The sequence below is a fragment of the Meleagris gallopavo genome, chromosome 10, assembly GCF_905368555.1.
Source record: "Meleagris gallopavo chromosome 10, MGAL_WU_HG_1.1, whole genome shotgun sequence".
Classification (NCBI taxonomy): domain Eukaryota; kingdom Metazoa; phylum Chordata; class Aves; order Galliformes; family Phasianidae; genus Meleagris; species Meleagris gallopavo.
In genome coordinates this window covers 12,721,385-12,744,188 of record NC_139413.1, presented here as the reverse complement: position 1 = coordinate 12,744,188, position 22,804 = coordinate 12,721,385, and the positions used below count along the sequence as shown (strand labels likewise).

General features: G+C 39.2%; 1 long non-coding RNA gene across 2 annotated transcripts in view; it reads left to right on the top strand.

Moving 5' to 3' along the window:
- LOC146543706 (uncharacterized) overlaps positions 1-22,804 on the top strand; it is a 147,406-nt gene that overhangs the window by 104,933 nt on the left and 19,669 nt on the right. The window contains exons 1-2 of one of the 2 annotated variants that reach the window (XR_014885221.1): positions 2,527-2,674; positions 3,241-3,398. The exons of the other annotated variant lie outside the window; for it this stretch is intronic. This is a non-coding gene — a long non-coding RNA (uncharacterized LOC146543706). Of the gene's footprint in view, positions 1-2,526; positions 2,675-3,240; positions 3,399-22,804 lie in introns of those variants that run through there. 2 annotated transcript variants of the gene reach the window in all.

The following is a 22,804-nucleotide window of genomic DNA, read 5'->3' as shown; positions in this document are numbered from 1 at the left end:
GGCCATGCAGTACAAGGGTATGGGATAAGGCCCTCCAGGCAAGTACTGGCAGATGGACAATGCCTTCAGGTGGCATCATGCACCCATGTAAACAAATGACTGCTGGTTAGCTGTCTATTGCCTAAAAAAGAAAATATAGCAAACTAGCTGCAAGGAGAAACACCAAATTGTCTAATTTTGGAGGCTTCTCCCCCCAGTACAGATGATGGATTTTGTTTTCCATCTTTTCATACACTGCAATCTGCTTTTTTGGGCTGATAAACAAAGATACCTGGCTGCTTACCAAGGTGACTTGCACCAGTTCTTGGGGCACTGATACTTCCTCCCTGCTCCTTTCCCCACCAACCAGACCTGCTGCCAGGCACAGTGCTTGCTGGGTGCGGAGCTGCCCCAAACCCATGCTGGGGCTGCACGTGCACAGCGCTTTGTGACAAATGGCAGCTCGCAGCTGTTTCCATAACAACACACTTGTTGGAAAATAAGTATTTTCTCTGCTTTCAAAATTGTCATTTTGCTGACAATTAATTGATATTAATGCCTTCTTCTGTCTTTGTGTTGGAAAGCATTACAGAAATAACGCAGAAATGTTTATGTGGTGGTGAGAGCACTGTGGCTAGCTGTGCCCTGCTGTGGTTGCAGGCTGAGAATGTCTTTTAAGCTCTTTTTGTCACCCCAAATCACTTGGTTACTCATATCATTCATCATAAGTTATCTCCCAAAACTGGGGAATGTATTGGGGTTGTCCTGTCACAGTGACTGTATGCTGAGTTGTATTTTTGTAACTTTAGGACATTGTGGAATAGATAGTCATACAAATGTGCGAAAGATAGCTTTTTTCTAATACTTGTTGTACTTTCTAATTTGAATGCTTAAAACTGTGAATTCTTATCTTTTAAGAAATCAAATTCTTCAAATTTCTGGAGTTTAACCAGTGATACAATCATTTAGGCTACGAATCTTTTTGGAGATAGCGATTTAGATTCTTAATGGAGGAAAGTTCTCTGGTTGAGGTAATTTTTGGAGTCTGGCTTTCTCTCTGAAGCATAAGCCTGGCTGAACAACGACCTGTAAAAGGGGTCCAGAAGCTCAGCAAATAGCAGCTGTTGCAGCACTGTCATGTGGAGTGTGCTTAGCTGACATGTATTCCCTTACCTTGAACCATCACCTTCTCTGCTAATAAGATGCACTACTATTATACAAAGCCAAATGTGTTTTTCTGCTCTGTTTGGAATATTTATGTGCTCACTCTCGTGGTGCCATAATATGCCATAAATACCATAACTTGCATCTATCGCTTGTCACAACAGATGAAACTGATGCAAGTAGGGGACCAAATAGAATGCAGCCACCAACATGGGGCCTTTTGATAAAGCTGAGTGCCATGGCAGTTAATTCATCCCATTCAAAGCAGGCATTACTGAAGTGGCTGAGTCATTGTTTAACAGCGGCTCATTCCTCAGTGTTATGGAATGTCTCTTATCTATCAACAACTCATCTACAGAGACACAGAGCAAAAGCAGCTCTAGAAAAAGACTTTAGCCCCGAGAGACAGGAATAGCTGAGCTGACTCTTGCTGCTAGACAGACAGTAGTAAATCACAATTGGTTAAAGGAAGAAAAATGTAAAACTTGTAAATTGGAGTGAGAATTGGTGATAGTAGAAAATAAGACTTATTTAAAAGAAGTGGATCTTCAGTCTACATGTTTACATTGAATAGGTGATTTACGTAAAGATGAAAGGAAAATGCTTTTTACTCAACATTGGAACACTTTTAATGTCTGTGAGTGTCTGTTCTTACTGCAGGACTTTTCATTGAGATATTGTAGATCTTGCAAAAGACAGGAATTTGTGTGGAAGTAGGTCTTCTTATTTGAAAGTCATGACGTCCACACTGCAGAGAAGATTTTTGAAGATGGTCTGAAACATTCTCGTAATTTCATGTACCCAGAGTTAAGTGAACATTGACTATCTATGGAGAGTGAATGATAAGGATGCAGATGAATTCAATAGTTACTAGTTTGCTTTAAGTCAGCTTATTGCTTTTAAAATTTTTCATAGAAATTTTTAATTACTTTGAAGATTGCTACAAGAATTAGGATAAGAGAAGATATATTTCAGTTAATGAATGGGGGCCATCTTTTGTTCCTATTTATGCATACCAAATGTTTTACATAGGTGGATCCTGTAACAAACTTGAGATCTGTGTTTGATCTAGGGGATCTTTTTGTATACAAGCCAAAGGAAAGCTATCCAATCAGATTGGTATATCAGTATGTTGATATAATATACTGAGGTAACATAGTATTAATTTTGCTAGAGCTTACATATGGTTTCTTTAGCACTCGATGGCTCTGTCAAGAAGTTCTTCATGTAAAATATACCCTGCTATTTGTATTGCAGTCTAAGCCACCAGAGAGACAAGGCCATATACCTAAGCTAATACATGCTGTTGAGCATTGACTTTAAATATTGATGTAGTTGGAGGTTGATGTTTTTTTTTTTACTGTGTAATTTTTTCAGGTTAGAAAGTTTTCAGTTTAAATTTAACAATGTAGGAGGAGATGAACATTTTGTCCTCTCAGTACTGTATGAATGTGAAGCATGGAGTTGAATAGGAGCATCAAGAAAGTGAAATCTGCTTGATAGGCAACAGAATAATGATTGGAACTGAAGGGTAAGTATGATTTACTTTGGAAAATGAAGTGGATGTAAAGAATGTAATAAGTTCTTATGGTAAAATGTCTTAGTTTTGAAATCACGTTTAACATCTGTTCTGAAAATATGCTCCTTCACTCATGACTGGGCCCCCCTGAGCTTGGGCTGGACAAAAATCTGCTGTTTTCTGGTGGTGTGGAGAGCAGGAACTTGACAGATGGAAAGAGGTGGTTGGGGTTGGGCACCCACTCTGAGGGAGCAGTTAGCGAGCAGCAAGACAACAAAGCTGTGTTGTGCTGAGAAAATGTGCAAAGAGGGGAGGTGGTCAGGGTGTATAGAAACTGTACTTTGGACAGTGACAGTCTGACTTGGGACTTGGTTTACAGGGGGCAAAATACAGAGTCCTCCATAAACATTTTAAAGAGAAGTTGTTGAAACATTTCTCTAAAACGTGAAGCTGGCTTGTGTTGTCACATCAAGTGATGCAATCCTGAATTTTCCCATTAGGGATCATCTAGTCTGAATATCATCCTTTCTGATCTTTAGTTCTACCCATTTGATTATTGCTCTTTTGTTTTTCTTTAGCTTCTTGTCTGAATTGGTGACACTGGTAAGGAAAAGCTGGGAAGACAAAAAGTGAGATTGCTTTGGCACATACAAGGTGACCCTGGGAGTCGAAACTTTGGAGGCATCGTGGGTTCCATGCGCTGCTGCCACTGAAGTGTAACTGTGGGTCAGGAGAGGTGATTTCACTTGTTGTAGAAATAAATAACTGGTGCATTTATTTGAATTTTTGAACAGTACTCTGACTGTTTGAACATCTCTTAGAACTATAACAGTTCGTTCATTTGTAGTCCCTTATTTCAAGCATGCTTTGGAAAGTTAATAGAGAGCAAGGAAAGCAGCAGCTCCCAGACAAAGATTGGAAGAAATAAAGGGCATCATTTAAAGTCAAACATTAATGCTAATAGTATTTGAAATATGCATTAGATGAATTTACATATTTACATAATGTGGAAAATGAAAGGTGTTTTTTTTTTTTTTTTTCTGTAATTTATCCTCCTGGATCTATGTTTTTCGTTTATTTTCCTTTTAGCTGTAATAGTAATAGATACCTACTTTTCCAATGGGACCTCTAAAGACTGTGTGCAGTCCAGTTAACTCCAGAAGGAATTTCTGTTCACTTTTGCTGATTCGGATTTGCAAGTATAGGATTCTTGGTCTTCTATTATGAAATTTATTCATAAAATCAATTTCTCTATGAAATAAATGTATTTTTATCTCTGGCATTTGTGCTAAGAAGTACATCACAACCTATAGTGAGCATAGCTGATTAAGAGAATAATTTAAGTTTAGTGAGCCAAACTTTCTCCACAAAGCAGAGGGGGACTACCAGCAGGTCTGTTTCTGTTATGCGTATGACCTGTTTTTACCTTGAAAATACCCATTTACAAGAATCCTACATCTTATTCACCATTGATTTTGTTCTATTGTGCAGTGTCATTTTTTTCTTCTTACTTCTTTATGCTAAACCCTTTTTCTCTTCTTCCTCTTCATTTCCTTTGTTCTACACTTTTTTTTCTCCTTTATATAGATTTCCCTCCCCTCTGACATTTTTACCATTTTAAAGCATAAAATAGGGCCTCTCCTTTGCTTTTGCAGCTGTGACCCCTATCCCCTGCTGTACCAAATTGACACTTCTGCAAGCAGCGGCTCCAGCCAGTCACTCGAAGGCTGCTGCTTTCAGAAGTGTTGATTTAGTGCAGCAGGGGATGATATGCCAGCTGTAAAACGCAGGCAAAAGTAATAACAATAAAACAACTCTATCAAAAGTCTTGTAATGAGTAGGAAAGATAAAGCTTGTGGGACTGAGGAGAAGAGAGGGGAAAGGGGGGAAAGGGAGAGTGGCCCATGCAAGCAATGGGATGCTGGCTGCTGATAAAATGGGCAGGAAGCACCCTCTGAGCAGATGCTTCTCCTCCAACTGTGCTGTGTGCTGGCAGCCCTGGGATTGCTGAGGCAGAGTGGCATCTCTGGGACTCTTAGGGGTTTTGGGTTTCTCCCAAACTGGGGAGTTATTGTCGGTTAAAAAGTGTGATTTAGGGACCAAGAGGCACCTATACTCTAGAGTCACTTAATCTTTGCAAATGGCACTGCTGGACAGCAAAAACTTGGTAATTTCATCCTTACAGATATATCCTGTATGGTTCATGCATGTGCAGGCTGAATTTCTTAAAAAATACACAAATAACCTATTGGTATTTAAAGCACATAAATGGAGAGCTCCTTCCAAAACAGCTCTCAGTAACGCTGCTAGAGGAAATCATTTACTACTTATTGGCAGAAAAGTATTTAATGAGAAGTTGTATTTGTGCTGCAGAACTAATAAAATTCTTTAAAGCTCTAGATGGGCTAGCATTTTCTATTACAGTCTCCAGATGCTCAGAGTAAAGTCTGTTCATCCCTTTTGATTTGTTCTTGCTTGGTTCCCTAGGTATTTTCATAGGGGAAGTGAAACCCTGGCTTTCTCCTTGACTGGTTTTGTGGCAGCTGCCAGTAATGCCTGCACAGGAATCATATCTGTACAGGTGCTGGTGTGGTTACAGCCAGGTACCACTGCAGCACATCTACAGGGCACAAGGTCTGTGCTCTCTCCCAGCACTGAATGAATGAAATGCAGTAAATGAAATACACTGTGTGCTAAATATTGATGCTAATAGTGACTGAAATGTGTGATAGGATGATTTCAGGACGAAGCTGTAGAACACAATTCACAGACTCTTTCCCAAAGTACTTTCACCATCTTTGTTTATGATGTATAAGTCAATATAACAGACTGTAATATTCATTAACACTGTTCACAGTGTCAGGTTGGTTAGATTAAATAGGAAACACTGCAGAAAGGTGTGCAATTTTGACCAGTTCTGAACTAACTTAGCCTGTCCTTGTCAGTGGTGGTTTGAAAGGTGCTAATAAAGGTGCAAAAGGCATTATTTGCTTGTTTAAGTTTGATTACACACAGCACCTGCCAATGTTGTGTTGAGGATGGGAAACTCTTCCAAGGACTCTTGGAAAATTCTTTTCTTACAGGCATGTTTCAGACCATAGGTTTGGACTGTCTTTGGATTAATGGGAGAAAGAAAGCACACTTAAAATAAAGCATGTACTTGAAAACAGGATTGAGGTCATATTTGTCAAATCTTGGGGAAAAACCCCGCTGTCTGAAAAGCACCTGCTTTTCAGCATTTAAAGAAATACTTTGTAATAGTGTTTCACAGTGACCACCTTTGTAATCTTGTTATCCATCATATTAATTGGATGAGCTCCTTTCTGATAACCTTTGACTGTTTACAAAAGATTAGCAAATCATCAAAAGCTGAAGCGCATAGAAAGAGAAAAGACAGGATGGCTTATTCAGTCAGTTTTTCTGCCAATGTAGGATTATTTCATAGAGAACATTTTTTAGTCTTCTGTCAACTTTAGTTTTTAAAATCCCGAGTGAAAGCTTCCATATTTCTCCTTGGGAGACTATTTCACAAGGTAATACATCTCACTGTCAGGAAGATTTTCCTGATACTCTATTGAGATTAAGCTTTTTCTTTCCACTATTTCTAGTTATATCCCTTTCCCTTGATGGCTTTACACACTTCAAATATTTATAGATTATTATATTTTTCCCTTAAGAAGTTGTTCTTGAAACTTTCTTCAGCTATCAATATCCTTTTGGTTTTGAAAAACCTACCTAAGACCTTCTAGGCTGAGAATGACATTTACTATCAGTAAATGCGTACCACAGCATTTTCTTCAGGTCTTTTTTTCTCAGGGTCCAACATACACATGAGATTCTAGCTAAGAGAAATCTAATAGGTAGAATATTTTTATCAGTTCTTTGAGAATTGTTCCTTTGCTTTACTTCTGCTTCTTGATGAGCATCTCTTCTGGCCATGGTGGATGAGGATCCCCTGCTGCTATTCAATTCTTCTCACATCTTGGTGCCCTGCTGCACAGAAAGCTTGCATCCCTATTAGTATTTGTGCTTCTGGAACTTCCAAAAATTTGCTTCATTCTTGTAAATGTAACTGCTGTGGTTAGGGCTCAGGATATTTCCAGGGAAAACAGAAGTGAGAGGAAGAGGGTAATACTCTAAGGTGGCTTCTTTGCATCCCCCTCTGTTGCAGAAGGGAAAATCATCTGCTCTGTGCTGAATTGAAATGCATTCCATACGGTTGGTGGTGTAACTGTTGTTGATGATATGATTTCTAACTTCCTTTTCCAAGGAAACGCTGTTAGCCTTCTCTAATAATTCTTGAACACAATGGTAATTTGCACAGCTGAGTCTGGTGGTGGCAAAAGTCCCAAAGATACCAGCACTTGTGGCAGTCCCATGCAGTCTAGGAAGTAGCTGGGTTTGTCTGGAGTCAGGGCTGGTGGCAGTGAGTCAAGGCATATCACAGCTCAGAACTGCTTGGCTGAGGGCAGCATGGGAAAGGTGGACATGGAGAAGAACATAGACACTTGTGGGTGTCACAGGGCAGGAAGCAATGTTGCTGCTCAAGGAATTTGAACCTTTCCCCAAGATTTTTAGCCCCTTGAACACCTGACAATGGTCCAATAGTTCTTTACCCAAAATCAATAGTTAAACTCTCAGTGATTCCTGCTAACACCTTATACTTGTTATTCCAGTTGTATTTCTGAAGTTGAGATCTATCTCCGTGTCTTGCAGAGGACTAGTTGCAACAGCAAATTACAACTTACATAGCTGTGAGTATGGGGTTCCCTGAGAAGTGCCCGGCATGGGAGCACCAATGTGGGTGCCACCAAAGCGTTGGTAGGTGCTGCTGGGCTCCTGCTTCTCCATTCATGTCACAGTGAAAGCCTGTGCCTAGTGTGTTTATTGCCATACCTGCATCTCTTTCTCATTCAGTTTGGCATCTTCCTTCTCTCCTCTTCCTTTTGACTATTTCGGAATGTTTTCCCTAGATGTTTTAGCTTATACTTACCCAAGATAATTTTAGTTTATTCCTTCTTAAGTGCCTAATTTCTGGAACCTGCTGTGTTTCTTCTTTTCTTATGCTTGCAATATTTTCCAGTTTTACATTTTCCATGACTCTTGACTATGAGATTTACTGCTTAATACAGAGAATTCAGTGCCTTTATTTCTATATTTAATTTTTAAGAGATTACTTTCAAGTGTATTTCTAAAACTGGTATAAAGAACAGTGTTTACTAGCAAGTTTCCTTAGCTTCTTTCCATTGAGAAATGGAATAAAAAGAATAATGATGTTGCATGTCTGCTGACTACTCCACTTGACTGATTCACAGGGTATTTGCTCTTAACATGTTGCAAGAGTTTAAAAAAAAAAAAAAAGTGTCAAACTTTTTTTTTGGCACCCAGCTACAGTAGATGCTGTTAGAAGAAACATATGGCCTCACACTAACAGTGTTAAAGCACTGCTACAGTACTGCATGCATGACATTGACAAATTTCCTCCAGGCTTTTTGTTTTCTGTGCTATTAAGCATTCAAAGTCCAGTATTTCATTACCACTGATGATACAGAGAGCCTTATTGACATTCTATCCATCTGTTCATAACATGCATTATTAAATATGAAGCAACTAGTAGGTAGGAGTGCACTTGCCAGCTGTACAATGAATTCTCACCAGTTTAGTGCCCTCTATAAATTTTCTAGTATACTACCAGTTTTTCAACATAATTTACAATGGGATTTTTTAAATTGTTACAGTGCGTTGTTCACAGAAAAGTTGCTTCAAGAGAATTCTTTATTTCATAATCCTTAGTGTGTAATCTTCAGCTATAGTTTCAAAAATCCAGGAGACCTTAATGTGCAGGGAGTGTCTCTGATATCAGCTCTCACTGACTGCATTATATTTCCCTAGGAGCAAATATACTGCATTACCTAAGAACAGGACAATGGGACCTCAACGAGTCACCCTATTCATGTATTTTTGGAACCCAGAGGACTTGGTTTGACTATTTACAGATTATAACAGTTGGTAGTTGAATGTTTTATTTTCATTCCCAGTTGGTACAATATGTTCACAGCTGATGTTAATGGCTTGCCCATTTGATATCACATATGGTCCACTATTTGGGTCTCCTAAAGCTTTCTTTTGTGGTCAGGCTATCTTAAAACTATCATATATTTAGGTTTATTCTGTCTGCTGGGAAAATGACCATGGAACTCTGTACCTTGTCAGCGGTGGAGAAAATCAGTTATTCTGTTGATAAAGCTCCAAAACATTTGGGTCAAAATGATCAAGAAAGAATATTTTTAATATAAAATTTAATACAAACAATGCTTTTATTAGGTCATGTGAAAATTGAATAGAAATACTCTTATTTTTTCCCCTTATTTTTGAAGCTGTGTTTGAGTATCTTTCAAGTGTTATAATACAGTTGAATGTCATCAAGACATTTTTGAGTGTGTTTGTTTGCATTGGAAAACAATTTGTGCAGAATTTGTATTATTCAAATCATTATTTATATCTTTATTTTGATATTAGATTTCTGGTAACATTTTACAAAAGGAGAAGACCTGAAAAACCAAAGTTAATTTTGTTTTGACTTCTAGAATAAGAACACAGGAGAAATGAACAGAAATAATATGAGAGCAAAAATTAAAATTACAAGCTTGTCTGTAGTTCCTATCCTGTGATACACAAGTATTTATACTGACTCTAAAATATAACTGATAAAGCCACAGTCTCATGAAAAGATTTTTTCCAAAACTATTACATTGCCCTCTGAGAGCAGAAATTCTCATTTATTCATAGGAGTAGATCATAATAGCTCTAATTCCCCGAGAAGTGGGCATTGTATGATAATTGAGCAGGCTAGTACATTAATTGTCCTCCACTTCACCTCTAGACGTTTAACTCCTTATCTGGTCAACCAGTAAACAATAACGCTTGCTTATTTCTGCCTCATAGTTCAAATAATTTTTTGACTGGGTAATTTATGTGAAATAAAGCAGAATAAGTATATTCTTGTGGAGGGGCATTGAAGTAGTTAGATTAACATATTAAATGCCATTGATTGGTAAGATAGAGTTTTTAATTAAGGGTGTAGCCTTTCAGTCGTATGATTTTCATAGTAACAACAGATAATCTCACACACAGGGCAGATTTAGCAGTTCTGACTGTGTGGCTACTGCTTTTTATGTTACCCCTCACTGCTGCTGGTTAGGAAAGCACCTGTATTAGTTGGATATAACTTGTGTGCCTACGATGAGCTGCCTGCCTTTGCTAGGCTGAAAGAGGCAACTGGTGGTAGGGGTGAGCTGCTGGCTTGTTTAGCTCAAGGAGATAAGGTAAACTGATCATTTGTAATTGGCTCCTGGAAAGAGGTGGAAATGGAACTCAAATAGGAGGCTTTTTCAAGTGAATAACATCAGAGCTGATCGTGGGACACTATAGAGGGGAAAAAAGCCACCAATAATAAAGCTAATAGATAAGAAGTAAAATTCTGCCCTCTATTATGAGCAATTTCAGTGAAATAGAAAGTGACAGTAACACTTCAGCATGTTAATAGGTTCAAGACTTGAAATGTCTTATGAGAAAAACAAAAAGGAAAAAAAGAAGACTGAGGAAATCAAATTATTCTTGAATAATCACAGCCAAAGACAGGTGATTGATGATGTGGTACAACGCATTTCTTAGGCAAATCTTGGTTATGAGAGAACTAAAGAAGTCAGCAACATGTTGCCTCTTACAACTTATTAGATAGCAATGGAAGATTATGCAGGAATAATTTGGACAGACTTGGGCACAAATTAAATGGTATTAAAAAAATACAGTATTTCTCATAGATAACTGAACTAAATGTCAAGATCTTGAAACAATACTGTTGAAACATTTTCTTTGCTGTATTGGTCTTCCTCTGCCACCAAACTCTGTAGGCAGAAGTGGATAGGGACGTGACTGGCCACTGTCTTATGGCACATCTATAGATTATTCTTTCTACTTCCATGTAAGTCTGTTTTATCCAATAAAAATGAAGTCACCTTGTTCCAGTCAGGCTTCCCTATTCAACAAATCAAGTCTATCCTCACCATTAAATCACTGGTACTTTGGATAACTCCTCAAATGTTATGTATAATGTTGAAATCCATGCATTCCATCTATTTTACTGGAAAGGAAAATTTGTCTGGTCTGTTTTTATTTATGGTTGCCTAAATCAGGCTTTGTGGTAGTATCCAGCCTATTTTAGGAACATGAAAGAACAGGATCTTTTCGTGTTAACAGCTGGATAATATTAGATACCCTGGGAGATATTTTTCCCCAATTCTTTTTTTTTTTTTTTAATATTATATTATTGTAGTCACCCAGAATGTTAGCATAACAGCAGGAGCTTCTTCCTAAGATACTGTCATCTTCTGGGAACCTGCCGCAAGGGTGAGTGGCGCTGTGGAAAGCAATAAGATCTTTGCAAATCTCCATACTTACTGATATGGAGATATAAATACTATACTTTCTCCTCCTTCCAGCAGAGGAAGAGCCTGGGGTCTGCTGAAGCTTTGAGGGCCATGTGGGAGTGATTTGTTCAGCAGCAATTTGTACACTGTGCATAGTCAAGGATGAGATGGGCTTGATGGAGCCCCATTTTGGGAGAAGATTGGTTAGAAAAATGTCATTGAGTTGTAACTTATCAGTTCTAGATGTGTTTTGGGGTGTTCCTTCTCCTGATCGAGATTAAATTACATATAGTGCTAATGCAGTCTTCTGCAACAATGTAAATGAGTTGTTAACATGGCACTTCATTGCTATAATAATTCAAAGCTAGTAGCAGGCTTGATGGTTCTGCAATAAATGCTTTATTATTTAGGAAAAATATACTATACAAGTTGCAATGTGCCATGCTCATTCATGCTGTAAATCAACAAAGATCAGCAGACTGAATAGAAAAATGAAAAGCTTATTTAGGAACTGACACAAGTTTTCAGATGAGCAGGGATGGCTGAAGTTAACTGCATTCATTTTTCTTTGCTTGTCACAGTTGCCACTTGAATTTCACTACTAAAGATTGTGGGGAGTTTTGCTTTATGAAATTATATCTACAGAAACAGTATTTGCATTTATATAGGCTTAGTTATAATAAAGTTAAACCTAAAACACCCCCTTGCCTTCACAAACAAACAAACTGACCAGCCAACCAGAAACCCCTGTTAAAATAATATTTATCCCTTGGTTTTTGTAGATCTGAATAGGATTCTGCTAAATGGGTCCTATCAAGTGCTTTAAAGGCATGAAACTAGTGAGCAGGTGAAATGCAAGATTGCAGAGCTACAGCCTTCACTGCAGCTTTGCTCTAAGGCTCTGTCCTCACATGGATAAAATCAGAGCTATCAAAAATGTGGAAAGTGAAAGCACTTAAGATAGGATACGAAATTTGGGAGACTGCAAATTAACACGGTCTTCATGGCATGCGTTAGTGAGTGAGTTACACTGGGTTAGGTGTGATCCACCAACCCCCAGGAACAGAGGTGAAACCCTGCTGGAAGCACTGGCTGCTGAACTGACACCATCTCCTGGAGATGGGCAAAACTGGTGCCTGGGCACTGTGCCCTGCTGAGATGGGCTTCAAGACCATCTCTGTGAATATTTATCAAATAGCCCATTTCCTTCATGCTTTGCAGATAGCATGAGGCTGTCCTTTGCTTATTCTCTGTGCTATCCCACTGACACTAAAGAAAGAGAAGGTGGGATTTCTGAACTGTTGGAAAGTTGTTGTTTTTTTTTTTTTTTTTTTTTTACATTTGATTGTGTTTTAAAACAACTACTGTATATTTTCAATGACAGAAACATCATATATGTGATGTGTAAGAGTTCTTTGGAAGTGACATGTTTTGTTTCCCAAACTATTTGTCTTACTTGATTAACTTGAAAAGTTAAATGCCTTTACTGCTTTGGAAATGTAGCAAGGATTTTGTTTGAGACTATTATCTGCAAATAAAAATAGAAAATTGAGAGCTGTCTTACACTTGCATGATAGTGGATAAACTGCAAATTTTGAAATTAGGATCATTAAAAAAAGACAAAAGTCAAAGATTCTAAAAAAGTCAGAAATTGTCCATAATCTACATCTTGAGTTTGTTTCACAGAGGAAAGGTTTTGCTTTTGAGCCAGCTATGTATACGCCAAGGAAAGTCCAATTAAGATGATCGAATTGTTAGTGTCATAAAACAAAGAAAGCAAAGGACATTTAATTATAGCCATGCTGCCAGGCACTAATATAACAAAAGAAAAAATGTTCTTTGTACACAGAGAGCTGCTTAATGCATTTGGTGCAATAGGAGAAAATATGTGGTCCGAACAAGTACTTTTAAATAGTTCAAAAAACTCTATCTGCTGATTTTAATGTAGATATTTTCCAATTATCAACACAGTTTAAGAAAAAGTAATATTTTTTTAATATTAAGACCTTCAACTTTGTTCACAGGCTGAAGAGAGAGCGTCATGCATTAAGACAAAAAGGTTGCCTAAGAAAATGTGTTTGTGACCCAGAAGAATGTATAATTGATGTGTGTAGTTGTCTGGATGGTAGAATAACAATAGCAACCATTAGAGATGAGAGCTGGAACAAGTCAGGCAGTGAGGCAGGATGTATTTTATAGGTCATCTGGGCTCCATTCAGATCTACAGGTTGCTATTTCTTCTCCATACTTGAAAGCATTTAATGGATTATTATAAAAGGAAAAGGATGGTATGCAATAATGGTTTAAATTGAAGCTGTGTGTATATATCACCACTGTGCGACTCCTAAATGAATGCTTCATTTTTAAAATTCTCCCATGGCATACTTGAAAGTTTGCCAGAGCATCAAGGAATTAAAACAATGAATTCACCGGCAGCAAGAGTAAAGGACACTTAATAGTGCCGTTTTTCTCTTTCATGACATGGGCCTTTATGAATAAGGAAAGTTCACCAAGAAAGATTTTTCCAAAACTACTGCCTATACTCTTCAGGGCAGATGAACTATTTTTGTTCTCTGTTGTTTTATAATATTAGAAAAAAAAAAAAGAGAGAATTTTGGAAACAGGCTTAACAGTCAAACAATCAAAGCTGAAAGCACATCACAGTGAGTTCAAAATCAGCATCCCTGCTTGCCTGGAAAATGCTTCTTTCGTATCAAAATTGATATAAGTTAAAGGGTGGAGAATTTTTCTGCTTTGTTTCACATGAACATAAAAGTTTTATCCCTGCTTTTAATGGGTAGTATTTTACAAATGTAATGGAACATAATTTTACCAGGCTTCCCTAAGGGGAAGTCATGGCATGATTACGCAGGCGGTCCCATCTCATTTAGTATAATGCTTACAATATACATGCAAATACACTTAGGCAACTCAAGTTAAAGGTAGATTGAATGGTGTTCAGATAATCATAGAGTGATGCAGATGTTGAAGAAAATTTTGCAGGAGAAATATGGATTGAATAGCTGCAGACATACATGCCCTCAAGTAATATTTCTTTGTGATGCAGAAGATTCAGGCTGTGCCAGACAGAAGAACTTGGCATGCATACGTTCAGCAGTTTAGGCTGAACATCTCAGCTTGGTCCTGTTTAAAGACCCACTGACAGCATAGCCCAGCAGAGGGTGAGAGGGATGGATCTTGAACCTTTGTGGCTCAAAGGGTCTCCTTCTGGGAGAAGGAGCTGTCCTCTTCCAGGGAGAGCTCTTTCACTGTTCCTTAGGATACCTGATTGCAGGATGTTGGAGGGATGCCAAGGGGTTCTGTAGATATCGAAGGTATCAGATTGGGTCAGATAAAGGCACAGGGTGACAAAGTTGTGAATTTCAGACTAACGGAGTCTGCTCTCCAGAGAGTCATTGAGTGCAGAATTTTTTAGCTCTACAGATCAAAACTACCTTTTTTTTTTTTTTTTTTTTTTTTTTTTTTTTTTTTTTAAGAAATGAATTAAGGCAGTGCAGTTCAAACTGCAATCCCAGCATGTTGGATCCATTTGTTGCGAAACTCACAAATAAGGAGGAATCTATGTTACCAAAGCTAGTATGAAAGGACTTATGTTTTCAGGGTTTTAGGGGTGCTTTTTCTGGCTTAACTTGTGCATTAGTGAAGGAGAGCCCTGACAGAAAATGCATCAAAACTGCCTGTTTTCTTGCAACAGGTTTTCCTTGGTGAAGTGTTTTAAGGCTCTGGTCTCCAGGAACCCAGATTTGTGTGGAGATGCATGGAGATAATAGTAACCAGACTAGATCTGAAGTAACAGCAGGTTCTACATACTCATGTGGGACTGCTGCAGCAGACCTCGGAGCTGTGTCTGTACTTGGTATCTGGGTTGCAGGTGTGGGGTCAGCAGTGAGACTGGAACCTGCAGACCTCTGTGGGTAGTCACATCCTTACTCTTTGGTTTTGAGAAAGCCAAGGAATAATGAAGGCAAGCAAAGAAATAAGAAAATTGAAGTACAGGAGCTCTGTCTTTGTTAGATTTTTCTTAAACTTTCCCATTATCACTGTTTGTAGTTCAGATCTGTAAGGAGCGACAATGGATATGTGGGTTCAAAATATATATTACAGATATGTGTCTATGTCTGTTCTGGAGCAAACTATATGAAGTCAGTGTTTAAATTTTTTTTTTTTTTTTTGCATCATTATTAGTGTTCTCTGTTCCCTGAGATGTTTGAAGCCAAACTGCTATGTAGCAATCAAAGGGAATATTTGGTTAATATTTTTTTACTTTATTTTCTTTGTATTTATTTGCTACATCTCAGTCACTTGGCATTACTTGGGAACATGAATTGCATCCATTTTCTTTCAGTCATACAAAATTTATCATTCAGATGAACTAACACCTGAGTTGGTAACAGGCTGTGAAAGTGTTTGCTTTTCCTTGTTCATTAGTTAGCATTTCATCTGTGAGCCTGGGATGGGTAAATTTCAGAGTGCATCTTATTTAACCTCTAAAAATGTATCCTTTGCTCAGTGACAAGGGGCACCCAGTGCTGTGCCTGCCCCACTCTTACTTCTAGAGGACAAAGTTGCCAGATGCTTTCCATTGCAACCTTGTCCAATGAGGCTGCCTTGTTTGCCTGTCTTTTTCTATCTGAACAGATCCTTTCAGATGGGATGTAAGATTGATTTAAGGTTGTGTTTCTTTGTTTGTTTGCTTTTCAAGATTAGGAAAAGCTTAGTCCAGCACTGCAGTTAGTGATCTGTCAAGTGCCCAAGGCTTGAGGTATGCTACTGTCATTTTCCTCCACAAAAGGATGTCTCTGTTTCTGCTACTTGCAAAACAGCTTTAGCTGATTTATTTTTTTATTTTTCACAAGACATTTTTGAGACATTTCCAAGTAACCAGGTAATGCATTGTAATATCAACCAGAAATATACAAGAGGGGAGATTTTTATTTAACCAAGGATTGTTCCAATTGTAAGAAAATCCAGATGAATGAAAAGTGTGAGGTAAGTACACTAAAGCTAGAGGGCTTTAAGCTGCTGTGTGGATGATCTAATTCTGAAGGAGAATGGCCTCAGTTCATGGTAGCTTAATCCTCTTTTACAGTAAAGTCAGACCACTTCTCAGTGAGAATATCCACATAGGAATTTAATGCATTTTAACTTACATGTATTATTATCGTGGGTTTAGTTGATTTATCTAAACTTTCCTGAATTACTCCTTGTAGAAAAACCGCTAGACATAGATGTATGGTACTAGCTTTATTTAAACTGTAGTCATGCCCTTAACTTGATGTGGGTTTTCATGTAACCATGTGAAGTGATAGATGAAAAGAGGATCATAAGCTGCCTGCCTTCATCCTGATCCCATGGTGTAGCAAAGATAATTCATTATTTGTGACTACGTTGCCCAGAAACATTTGGATAGCCTCAGAACAAGTGTTTGGTATTTGTTCACATGTTGGACAGCATCAGGGACTTTTCTTTATCCAGAATTCTGAACTCTGAGATTTTGGAGCTTGAGAGTCAACAAAAATAATTTTTGTGATTAGTCCTTGTGTAATGTATCGTGTGCTTCTTACTGAATGCTAAAGATATAAAATATCTATCACTGTAGAGAGACTTTGCCTAGCATGGTGACAATACTAGAGAATCCCAGAAGCATCTCTGAATGTCGTAAGATCTATGTTGCCACACAGCCACTGCTGCCAGGTGCGCTGCCTTTCATCTGAGTTCCTTTTGTCATCACACATGAGGTTAAGGAAGCACTAGGAGCAGAGTTCCTTGCTACAACAGGAGGAGCAACAAATTCTTTGCAGGTCTGTTTAATTTTTTTCTTGTTTCTCAGCTTCATTTGAGCAGTTTACAGCAAGTTTGGCCTGAAGCTTAGGACACTAATAAAGCTGTCAAATGAAAGCATTACTGGTATTTGAAGAATTAAGCCTGTGTTTGAGAAGTTAAAGTTTGCCCTGCATTATTTCTTTATTTCTTATTTCAGCACTGGTGGTTTGCGTACCACGTCTTTTTGAGTTAAAGCACAACAACTCAAGTCGGCTAAAAGTATATGGCATTAATGAAACTGTGAGCCACACAAAAGATGAAATTGCTTTTTCTCTTTCTGTAATTGCCACCACAATAAATGCTGCCTTTACTGTAAAATTTTTCAGGGTTAACCCCTGCAGAGCTCCCAGCTTGATGAAGAAGTAATGTGATTAGAGGTGTGTATGGGAGGCAGAAGCAGAACAGCTGACTCATTGTAGTTAAGAGTGTTCAAAGGCTGTAGGCAGCAGAAGGCAAAAGTTGCAGCTGTGCTGCCCGGTGCCCCGATGAAGTGCAGCATACTGAATGAGGGTCAGCTGCGGTCCTGCAGCCCAGCAGCTCGGGCAGCCCTGCCCTAATGTGCATTCTTTTCAGTCAGCTTTGCTGAATGCTGTAGAGAGTAGCTGGAAGGGAATGACAGTTTTTGCAATTCAGGAGAAAAGGAGGAAAGAATATTTTGTATTCTCTGTGATGGTCACTGTGACCAACAGCCATTGATATTCTAGAGTGAGAAGGCAGATGTGGGCAGTCCCTTTATGCAAGACCTGGAAACAAAGCTCCTCATTTACAACCTCTTTTTTAACTCTAAAATATTCTTACATTTGACTGGCTGCATCCATTCAAGTAATTATGCCACCTTTACATTAATCCTCAATCTAAACAATTCCACTTCCTTATTCCTTTCACATCAGCAATGTGCGTTTAAGTATTAAAGCATCCTCAGCATACCATACTTTGGTAATGTAATACATTGCTGAAAGTTTAAAAGAATTTCTGCTGAAGATACAGGCTTGTTTTAAAATCTACTTTTATTTTTAAAATGTAATAAAAAGACTGTATAATTATGATAAAAGACCATCTCTGGTGAGAGAATGAACACGTTCTTGTTAGTGCTCATGTACTCAGACATAGCAAAATGTGAACAAACACTGGTGATAAATGCTTCCTCTGCATTCAGTATCCTATATGATTTGTTCTGTTTTTTTCTTTTTTTTTTTTCTTCCTGTTAGAATGGAAAATACATTTAAGAGCCTGGAAATTAGTAGATTTTTAAAATGTCTTGAATGCCATTTCATCTGGAAAAAAGGTTTAGAATAAGTAACCTGCCGTGTTAGAAAAGGTTGCTAATTATCTGAATTTCACTATGGTTTAATTAGCAGCATCTACAGTAGAATGTGGAGGTGGTGCTTGTCACCTGCCAAGGAAAATGTTGTCTTTTAGAGGAGAGTAAATGATGTCTACCAAAATACAGCTTGATTTTAGATCTGCAAAAAGAGATCTGCAAAACAAACAAACAAACAAAAAACCCTTAAATTCTTTTGATGGGCAGACATGAGTGGGCCTTAAGCAACGCGGTTCAGAACTGAGGTACCACTGCCCCCAACCATCAGCAGCCCTCATCTGGGGGTAGATCTGAGAAGCCACCAGGTCAGTGCTGGCTCTAAAAGCAGATTGCAGATACTGGCAGGAGCACTCAGGGTGCTGCTAGATGGTGTGTGCTGCAGTCAGTACTCCTCATGGTTAGCAGAGAAATTAGCACATGTGAGGGTGTCAGATCATGTGTACCAGACTAATAGTGTGCTCCCTGTGAACCAGATGCATGTGAACAGGAGTGAAACATGCGTGATAAAACATGCCTCATCTTGAAGTTCTGATTTTTTTGTTGGCCTTGTTAGCTGTTTTAATAAATGCAGTTTGTAATTTTCTTTTAATGTACTTCATAGCTAAGGGAATTGGTTACAGATATTGGCCATTTGTTATGGACAGCTCTACCTGCAGTAGTTGGATGCTTGGAAATGCTAGAATTGTGTTAATGAGGTGATGGGTCAGAGCTGGACGTTGCTGGGGTCAGAAGAAAGGTGACATTTAATGTCTGCTGGATCAAATAAAACAGGGCTGGATCCCTGTCACAGACTAGACTTGGTCAAGTTTCTGTAATCCAAAGGGTTATTTTTCTGCCCGCTCTGTGTTTCCAAGCATTTTTATCCTTCCTCCCGACTTCAAATGCAGCAAGTTGGTAGGCACAGTTGAATTAGTGAGTAGTTTGTATTTAGTGATTATTTCACATTCCCAAAGGTGTTCTGAGCTCTTTGTTTGGAAATGGAATCATTCTCATGGCAAGGAGCTTACATATTACATCTCTTCTTTGTAACAGAGGAAAGTAAAAGAGGGCATTCATTTCTGTGACCAACAGTATTAAATTTATATGAAATTTTATCTCTTAATTATTACAGAAGAAATTATTTTTTAAAAAGTTACAATCTTTTCCATAGGTGTATTGGGATTGACTTTATAACAGTGTCTGTAATGGTTTTGAATATATTAGGCAAAGCAGAAAAGATCAAACAGTTGATCTGCAGCTCATAGGTAAATTATTTTTCACTAAGGTACAGAAACACCATTATCACCGGATAAACATTTTCAGAAAATAATCTGCCTGCTCTGGCATTCTGGTGCTCAAAGTAGATTTACAAAACAACCAAAAAGAAAACTCGCAAGTGGGAGATACTTTATAGCAAGACCCAATAGAGGGGCTGATGACATACTGTCATTTCCACTCCCTTCCTGCTAACTTTTCAATTACATTCAACTGCTGTCTGGTTTCTCTGTCTCTCACTTCTCTGTCCCACTGGAGTGAGTGACCTGTGTGTGGCTCCCTGTGCTCGAGCTGCCTGCTGCTCCAAGGTGCTAGTTGTCCTTTCCTCTCCTATCATCTAATTGATAGCATAATAATTTCATCCCAGAGCACATCTTACCAACATGCTTTTACTGCAGTTTGCAACCTCTGTTTCAGACCTGACAATGGCTTATTTGCTTGTCTATTTTTTCTCCCAACTCTAATAGCTGGTCTCATAAAAGATATTGCCTCTCCCCATAAACCTCAGCTTTCTACACTACATACATGTTCCTCGGGGGAAGTGAGCAAGGAAATAGCCTCAAGCCTGGGATTTCACTGTGAGACCAAAATGTATCCTTCTGCCATGTCCCAGAATAGGGCCTGTATTGCAGGTGGAGGCTGCAGGGCTTTGGGCAGCTTCTTGTTCATGGGAGTTTCAGGGCCAGGTGCTGGATGCCAGCCTCTTGTAGGAAGGTGGCTGTGGTCTCACTTGCACGGCTCTTGCAAAACCCTCCCAGGGTTCTCTCCTTGAAAAATCACTAAGGTGTTTCTTAAATAAGACAATGGTTTTAAACTAGAGGAAGAGAGATTTATACTGGATATAACAAAAAAGTTTTTTGCAGTGAGGGTGGTGTGGCACTGGCACAAGGCTGCCCAGAGCGGTGGTGGGTGCCCCATCCCTGGAGACATTGAAGTCAGGCTGGATGGGGCTCTGAGCAACCTGATTGAGCTTTGGTTGTTCCTGTTTGTTGCAGGGAAGTTGAGCTAGACGGCCTTTAAGTGTCCCTTCCACCTCAAAAGATTCTATGATTCTATGCTAATGAGACATTTCTGTAAATAAGTGTCCACTATGTTATGCAATGTTAAAACATAAGCATAACATAAATACTCTTCTTCAAGTCAGCAGCCAGCCCTACGATGAAGTTTGTTCTGTGACTTCTTTGTGGGCAGTTTTCTTTACAGTTTTTTTAGCAGTATTTTGGGGGTAATGGTGTCACCCAGCGTGAGCCCCTGGGGGCAGCAACAGGAGCAACAGGGCAGCTCCACTGCTGCTGTTTATCACCTTCCTGTGTTTCTCTGTTTTGGCAACTTCATGGGTGTATTTCGGGGCAGAATCGGCAATCGGGACCACAGATAGCAGCAGTGCCGGCCAAGGCACGCCGACACCCAAGCCATGACGGCCGAACCGCAGGCCAAGACAAAGGGAGAAGAAGGAAAGCTGGCGAGCCGAGACAGCAGGGAGCAGCATGGAGCCGCGCTGGCGGCCGCCCACGCCGCGGGGCCGGGCCTGCGAGGAAAATCGTGCAGCGGGTGATGGCGTGAGGGCTTCTGCGTGCGGAGCTGGGCTCGGTGTGAGGGCGGCTTCCTCGCCTGGTAGCGCTGGGTGTGAGTGCAGGGCGCACGCGGCTGTGCCGGCCGAGCCTTGCGCAGCGTGCCCTGCTGCCGCTGGCACTGTGGGTTCTGAGCGCTGCCGGGAGGCTTCTGGGCACCCACTGAAAGGAGTGACATGGTATCGTGCTTTGGGGAACGGCGATGATCTCTTTTGGCATTGTGCTGTTATAACAAGTGCGTGTGTGTGATTTATCCTAATTTAAAAAGTACGGCAGACTTGAGCCGGAGAAATGTCTGTAAATGGCACGGTCTGGTCCCGTCTTTGTTTATCACCACTGTAATGCACTGCTGGCATCCTAAAACGATGAGCCTATGTTACTTGATGTCAGCACAGGCTTGGCCAGAGGAATTAAAAGTGTCCAGTAGTGAAACAGTCTGAGCATTTAGCAAGGGGATCCGCAGCTCAGGTTTGCTCGCTCATTCCTTGCTGCGGTTTGGACTTTATTCTGTTTATTTGTTAGCAGGGGGAAGGAGATGAAATACAGAAGCCCTTTCTTGCCATGAATGAAAGAATTATCCGCTGCATAAGACCGCCTCTATGGAATTAACATAGGTCCTTTCCCTATGCGTGTAGAGTAAGTTTTCAGATCAAAGCAGACCTCGGAAGGAATATACACCAGTGCATTAAAGAAAGAAGCTGCAATATTCTGTATCAAAAAGGTTAAACTCGTGGGATTCTATGTAAACACTCATTTTACCCTAGCTAACCTGTAAAGATTTCATTTTGCTTCATTTATCTTTTTCCTTACCATATGCTATACCATCCCGAGCTTCGATGAAAGAATCATGTCTCCATTCATTTCCTATCTTGCTGAATTGCCTTCGCATTTCCTATCATCTGCACATAATCCTATTCTCTCCATTATTGTCTTAATACCAAGTACAGCAGAAGATAATGGATAGGCACTGTAATAACAGTGTGGCCTGTAGGAGCCCCTCGAGGGAAATATCTTTGACGCTGGTAGAATATTAATGCATCCCAGGTCCCTGATCTTCCTCTTTCACTTCATCTCCTGTTTTCTAAACTACATAATGACTTTCATATACATGACAAAAGCATTAGAACAGAAAAAGACTCATTGATGAGCGGCGGAGCTGTGTGATATTAAGAAGCACTATTCTCAGTTCTTTGTACAATTTTTGACCACCATCAGAGACAGCGTGTGCAGGTAATTTTTGATTTGAATAGATACGGGCACAAAGAACCATTATCATATTCTGTTAATCCAAATGCCCATCACAGGCACTGCATGAAAATAAATTAAAATGTAATTCTTCAATAATGCATCTGTCTACAGGATGATTTTCAGCAGATTAAAAACAAACAACTTGATATCACTTAGAAAGGCTAGTGGATTGTTTTTGAGAAGCTTAATCATGAGCAGATTATGGATGGAACAGTAAATCAAAGCAGGGTATGTTAAACAGTGTAGATTGTGTTGTAGCAGCAATTTACTGTACATAATTTTTTAATAAAAGCGAAAAATTGATTTTTGTGAGCGTAAACATTGAATCCTGAGAGAACTTAGGTGCTATTAAGAAAGGGAATGTTAGAAATGCTATTCTTGTCATGTGGAAGCAACAACCTTTGGTTTCTTTTACCAGGAAGAGAAGTTTGCTCCTTTCAGGACTGTCTTTGGCACAACTCTTTTTCTTTCTCTT